Here is a 7356-nt window from a genome sequence, read left to right as displayed (position 1 = left end):
TATATATATAACAGTGCGGCCGAAACTGATAAACTGATCTACATAAAGAATGTGCTAAAAGAGAGCCGAGAGAATATGTAACATAGTTTTTTCTTTATTATTATAGGATTGGCTCAGCGGGTCTGGGCATCCATCTAAAATATTCAGCAGTTTGAGTTTGAAACGCGTCAAGTCACATTGTTACCTTCCGAAACGCCCCCAGCTTTCATTGGTAGTCTTTGTTTAGGGTGGAGCTGGTATTTTGTACAAGGGGGTCATGTCACCTAAACTGGTATTTCAGCTTGTTGGCAAGTGGACCCACTGGTTGTTGTAGGATAGCGTGTAGTATTCCGGGTTGGGAAATCACTAAGTTCCCAACTCCACCTACCTGCCCACTCAAGTTCCCATTTCAGCCTGCCTGCCCGCCCACTGAAGTTTCCAACTCTGCTTACTTGCCCACTAGAGTTCCTGACCCACCTACCTGCCCACTCAAGATCCCAACTGCGCTTACTTGCCCACTCAAGATCCCATCTTCACCTACCTGCCCAATTAATTTCCCAACTCCCCTTACTTGCCCACTCGAGTTCCTAACTCTACCTACCCACTCAAGTTCCCAACTTCGCCTCCCTGCCCCAGTCATTATGGATACCTCTTATTGTCTCTTCCATTTTACATTCTGGAGGGGACACAGGCAACCAGAACCCACTCCTAGCTGAAATATTAATTTTGGGTGGTTTGACCCTTTAAAATGAGCCTGTGCTTTGCCCAAAGCAACATGTTCATCCTAATGCCAGCTTCTGACGTGGCTTGTGTGTTCAGTCCTTTTTTGCTCCACCGCTGCTCCATTTGACCACCAGAGGAAAATATACCTGGCACTGGTGACCAGTAGACACGTTAAAGTGCCCCACCTAAGACCTAAAACACCTCTTCCAGCTTGGCATATGGGAGGGCCATGAAAGAGTTGCTCGGTTCCCATTTGTTGTTACAGTAAGCCCCGCCCCCAGCTTGACTTTCGCAAATGGCTGCAGTTGTGACAGAGTTGATGTTGCAGTGCATCATATCCATTTTTATTTGCAAATGCCCGTGGGCATCTTTATTTCCATTTATACTTTAGGGGTTAATTTATAAACGTTCCACATAGCGTATAGACAGACATGTGCGGTTTGCATGGCATTAGCGCCCCCTAGAGGGCACTGATGAGTATAGCAAATTCCCTTACTCTTCAACGCCATCTAGGGGCCTAGTGCCATGCATACCGCATACATCGGACGGAACTGTTATAAATGATAGAAGGCAGGATGCTGAAGTAATCTGTTACTTCCTCACACTCCCCTTTCTGTTGTGCCTCTACAGGCTTTAGAAGTATCCTCTGAGAAACCTTCAAAGTTCTGCTTGTTGCTAACTGGAGACACAACAAGGCTTATTATGTAACCGAACCCTTCGTGGGAACAACAATGCAAGATGGCTTTTAGAGCCGATTTAGAAACATGACCCATGGCCCTGTCTTGGGTAAAATTGGCCGTAGAGATTAGAGGGTGGTCACATGGGTAGGCAAAATCTGATCACATGACACCCCCCATCACATATATTGTGCATGGGGGGTGTTGTCACATATACATGCATGGTTGGCTTGCCCTCAGCATGCATGTTTATGTCTGTAACCATTCTAGCTGGACTGATCCAATTTTCCCCGGATCACTGAGCCGGGGGACTTCATGCAGATGTCTATTCCGGTATACCAGGCAATCGCTGCGTGAAAGAATGAGCGCTCTGCTAATTCATAATTGGCACAGTCATCTTAAGGAATGCTCCGATTGCTTATTATGGGCCTCCATCCCTGTACTTTGTCTGTAGAATAAAATTCGGCTGAAGTTATAGCTCAGAATGTAAGTCCATTCAAAACGTATGTGGGGGAAGGATTAAAGCAGAACTCCAGGTGCATCAAATCCTTATCCTTGTACTGCAAGGGTTAAGTGTTCCTTTTGTCTAGGGAGCCAACATAGAGTTATACTCCCATGAACCGCAATCCTTCCAACCTTGCTCTCCCTCTACTCCAGCAATGGTATGTCCTCATGTTCTGTACACTGTATAGAACGTGATGAATCGCGGACCTTAGACGGCTGCAGTGAAGGGGGGCAAGGCTGAAGGGAGCAGTCTAAGAGCAAGCCAGGATCATGCTTCGGGTGAGTATAACTTTTTTGTTATTTTAACTCCCTAGACAAAACGAGCACTTAACCCTTCAGGTGCCGGTGTTCTATCGAAATCTCCAACTCATCGAAATCTTCAACTGCCTCACTTCCGGTGCTCAGAAAGACTGGAGCCCAGTACCGTTGCGGTGCGCATGCGCGCATAGCGTTTTTTCTGAATACTCGTTGAGTTTGCCACCTGCTGAATATGGTTAACATGCAGCTGTACGGAGCTCAGTCAGTCTTTGTGTTTTGCAGTCTAACGCCGTCTGGTCAAAGTCTCCAACGTGCAAGTACCCGGCAGTGAGGTAGTTGGAGCTTTCGATAGAACTCCGGCATAGACAAACTGCCAGGGTTAAGATTTAATTTGCCTGAATTTCTGCTTTAAACCTACCATAGACGGCCCACACTGAAATGGTTCAGCCTTAGGACTGAGCGAGAGAAGTCTTCACGTGTATCGCCAGCCTAAGAACCGCTGCCGAGATTTAAAATATATATATATATACACACACACTCGCACACCCACACCAGACTTCTGTACCACTGACCACCATTTCACCAGCCAGGAAGTGAAGGGAAATCTCCAATCGAAACAACAAAATAAAAACCTGTCCAGTTCTACTTTCCTGCTCCACATAAATATTATTTACAAATGTTGGTGAATGTATTCCTCACTTCCTGTCTGGTGAATCCTCCGACACCGTGTACAGCAAGTGAGCACCAAACGGCAGTAAAAACTCTACAGGGGGTCCAATCTTTCTCCAATACATCCAAAAATGAAACAAAAAAGAATTGTCTGGACTTTCACTTTCACACAGTGACGCCCTCTATAAACCAGAGGCTCCTCCCTGTTATGTTCTGAATTGACATTTTGGCACAATGAACGCGGCATCTGAGATCGCTGTACCATAGAAGCTGAGATCTCCTCCTCATGTGACTGGGGAGAGTACGAGATCCTAAGCGGTTCCTTTTAAGTTTGTTTAGCGTGGAATGCGGACAAGAAGTCCGGTTTTGGCACATTTTACTATTTGGAAGTTCCACATTGTTCTGTAAATTGTATATTTTTTGTTATTTTTTATGAATAATGCCTTAAAAAGTGATCTCCTATAGCCTTAAATTAAAGAATATTACAAAAAATAAAAACTGTGCGTTGTGAGTTCTTGCGGCGATGATGGGGGAGGACGTGCTGTTAGGAGTCTGTGATCTCTATTCCTAGAAATGCTCCGATTAAAAACACTTATCCAATCGATGAGATTATAGAAAGGAAAAAAGGCGATTTATAAATCTTCTGCTCGGCCATATTCTGGGTGAATGGCGTTCGCACAGCATCCTCGCCACTAGATGGAGCCGAGGAGCAACACTGCTCTTCCTCTGCTCAACCCAGATATGGAAAGGCCGTGCAAGTGGCTGGGCAGAAAATTTATAAATAGACTCTTATGACTTAGATCAGGGGTGGGCAACCTTGACACTCCAGCTGTTGTGGTACGACAAGTTCCATGAGGCCTTGCAAGACTTGACAGCCATGGGCATGACTCCCAGAAGCAGAGGCCTGATGGGATTTGTACTTTCACCACAGCTGAAGTGCCGCCGAGGTTGTGTACGCCTTTACCTACGTCATGCAAGTGTCCCCCTACCATAAATACTTGACTGCAGTAATAAAAATCTGTTGATTTTACTTCTATTATTCATAGGTGTGTGTATGTGTATATGTATGTATGTATGTATGTATATATATAGCTGAATACTGCACAAGTTGTTTTGTGTAATAAATTAAAATGTTTCAGAACTGAAATCATTTTTGGGTCACGCCTTAATGACCAAGGAAACATGTGGGTCCCGAGGTTACACAGGTTGAGAACCACTGTTCTAGATTATACATCTACATATGTTGTGTCTCACTCTTCTTTTCCTGGAACAGAATCACATTTCAAGGTTGTTTTAGAAAAGGCTTCCAAATTTAAAGCTGGAGTAGGCAACTCCGGCTGTTATGGAACTACAAATCCCATAAGGCATTGCAAGACTGAGTTACAGGCATGACTCGCAGAGGCATCATGGAATTTGTAGTTAAAACACAGCTGGAGGACCGGTGTTGCCCACCCACTTTAAAGGGTCTGTCCACCAAAAAAAAATGACATTTTGATTGTTCATTTGATAAAGACTACATTAGCAATTTCAACTACACGTATAGCCAAGACTAGAGAAGGGTTAGAACCCATGCCAAGATTTTATTGCTGTGATCCCTGGGGACATTCATTTCTCCTGAAAATTGTTACCAAGACAGGAAATATCAAAAGTTTACTGTTGTCACCAGAACAGGAAGTAAAGGAAAAATCTTACAATAGGGGCATATCTGACAGTGACCACTAACAGGAGACTTCCCCTCAGAGATTTCCTTTTACTTCCTGTGGCATCTTCAGGACGGGTAGTGAAGGGAAATCTCCCCCAATGAGACGCACAGCAAAATAAATAAACTAACCCTTCTCTAATCTAAAGCTAAATGCTTTGGGCTACATACACCATAATACAGGGCCACTTATGTTACTAAAGGTTATTCATCGATCTGCCCCTGAAAATTATCTCTAAAGCTGAACTTCAGGATAAGTAAATATTGTCCTCATACAAGAGTCATGTGTACTGTTACTGGAATCTTGGCGAGCTTTGTGTAATTCTTCCGGATCTGCACAGCGATCCAGTGTGAGCTCCCTGTAATAAAGACCGCTCACTGCTACTCTCTCTCCTTGTGCAGGATGACTGGTCCTGTCTCCTCCCCCGCCTGTAATAAAGACCAGTCGCTGCTGTTCTCACTCCTTGTGCAGGATGACTGGTCTTGTCTCTGCCCCCTCCTGTAATAAAGACCGCTCACTCCTGCTTCTCTCTCCTTGTGCAGGGTGACTGGTCTTGTCTCCTGTAGGTGGGGCCTGCTGGGTCCCTCCCACAGCTCTGTTCTCTGCACAGGCTTACATGGAAAAACAAACGCATTCCTCAGGTATAGCGCCTGCTTCATCAGAGCCGGTCATCGGATTTGGGCGGGTAATTCCATATTCCCAAATTTACTTGGGAAAGTGAACCTACCCTTTTATCACCAAAACTACTCCTCCCGCAATGTCATGCTTGGTGGGCAGAGATGAACTTTGTCTATTTAATGGAGATTGGTGGAGCTAGGCACTGCCATATGGAGTGTGCTAGTGGTGAATGAACAGCCCGCAGTGACATCACTACGCCAAGCTAGTTCTAGTAAGTACCTGGATTTGGCTTCTGAGCATTTAGTAATCCCCTATACAGCAGCGCTTTAGGCTGCTCCTTCCTCTCCCAGTTTAGGAGCCAATCAGGTGCTCCTGCATGCTGACAGGAGGAGAGAAATGAGTGATGACTCTTCTGATGCTCTATTGTCCAATCACAGGCAGAGGGTGAAGAGGTATTTGACAGAGACTGCAATGTGACCGATAACTATAAAGGGAAAAGCCTCCTCTGTCTCCTATAGGCTCCTGAGAGAGATATTGATTGATTGAGCATTAAAGTTCCAATTCAGAAATCCTGCAACATTTACAAAACAAGAAGGCAGCTCCTAGCACCTTGTAGTACACACTGCCAGACACAAAGGGGTATATGTATAAACAATTCACCATGTGGATATCTGGGCACATTCGTTTTGTGTAAATAATGAGAAAAAAAATATTCTTAATATATTTTCTTTATAGGTCAAATGTATGGTGGTGTAGTACTGCATTATGGCCACTAGATGGCGCTGAAGAGCATGAGCTATAAGCACACTTTGTGCCTCAGCTCCATCTTGTGGCCATAATGCAGTACTACACCACAACACATTCTCCCCATCAGGAAACGTACCTGGAGAAAGGACACACACCATCACTGGACGAGGCAGGGAGTGTGTGCAGGAAATCAGCAGCACTGAGATGCAACGTGGCCCATAAAAAAAAGGTTAACGTGTATTTTGTGACAAAAATAAAAAGGGAATTATTTAAAAATACACAGTGCTCCAGCAAGCTGCCGGCGAGGGACCATTCACACTTTGCTGTTTTTATTAAAAACGTGTCACACAGGATGCATTGCATTAAGGCAGCCCATTCATTTATAACCCTTTCTCCACCATGGATAGGAGGACTTCATCCGTGGCCACAGTTTTTTTTATCTGGTCTCATTTATCTGCAGGCGAGTGACTAACAGACCCCTGATGTCTCCGTAAAGAGAACCTAAGTCCAAGGTATATCCCCCCGCACTCCTGACCGGAAACAAACCCAAAGATCGGGTGGGTGCCGATGCGACCGCAGACGCCTCCGCCAATAGTACTAAATCGATAAATCCCTCGCACTCCATCTCTTTTATTGACTGAGATAGTGTCACATTTATGGCAGCGACGTTTCGGAACCAAGTGGCTTCTTCAGGCGACCCATTTATCAATCTTAAAGAGAACCCGTCACCTGCATCATACTATCACATAGGAGGCTTATCAGTAAATTAAAAAAAAAACTATAGTGAATTAAATGTTTTGTTTTTTTTATTACAAATTGCAGCTGCCACCATTTTATCCTCTGAAATGATATAATATTTGGGGGCGGGGGTGAGAAATCAGGCATTAAAAACAAAAAAAGTCCCTCAAAGGGTTAATGAGCTAATACACCAGAACGGACAACGCATGTGCAGCACATTTTCAACGCATTGCACTGGAAGTGCATTGCGGTGACCTGCAACGCAAGTGCGTCGGAGCTGCTGCTGTGTCTTAGCGCCTTGCATTGCCCTTCGGAATGAACTTGTGTTACGCTGCCATGACCGAAAATTTGCATGCATAATTTTTGGTCTGTGCAACCTCATAGGCTGCTTTAAAGCAACGCACATTGATGCGTTAAGGATGCACGCTAACGTGCATGCATGATGTAATAAAATACATGGCAGCAGACCAGCCTGGTGTGAATCCTCTTTTAGGGTTGCCATTCAGCTTTTCCTGGTGACAGGTTCCCTTTAATGGTCAGTGATATGAAAGGGACGGACTGTGACCCGTCCCTGGCAGGGAAGACAGCACACTGCGGAGGGTGACATGCCGCTAGCTCCGCCCCCCTGCCCGCCGTCCCAGCCCCGCCTCCGTGTATACCCATCAGCGCTGCCCCGCCCACCAGCCGAGACGTCACAGGAGCCCGGAGAGTCCTCAGGGTCCCCAGCGCGACACCCGCAGACA

Source organism: Nanorana parkeri, unplaced genomic scaffold (assembly GCF_000935625.1).
Source record: "Nanorana parkeri isolate BGI_ZX_2015 unplaced genomic scaffold, ASM93562v1 scaffold141, whole genome shotgun sequence".
Lineage (NCBI taxonomy): Eukaryota > Metazoa > Chordata > Amphibia > Anura > Dicroglossidae > Nanorana > Nanorana parkeri.
The sequence above is the reverse complement of the archived record's forward strand: the minus strand, read 5'-3'. Positions refer to the sequence as shown.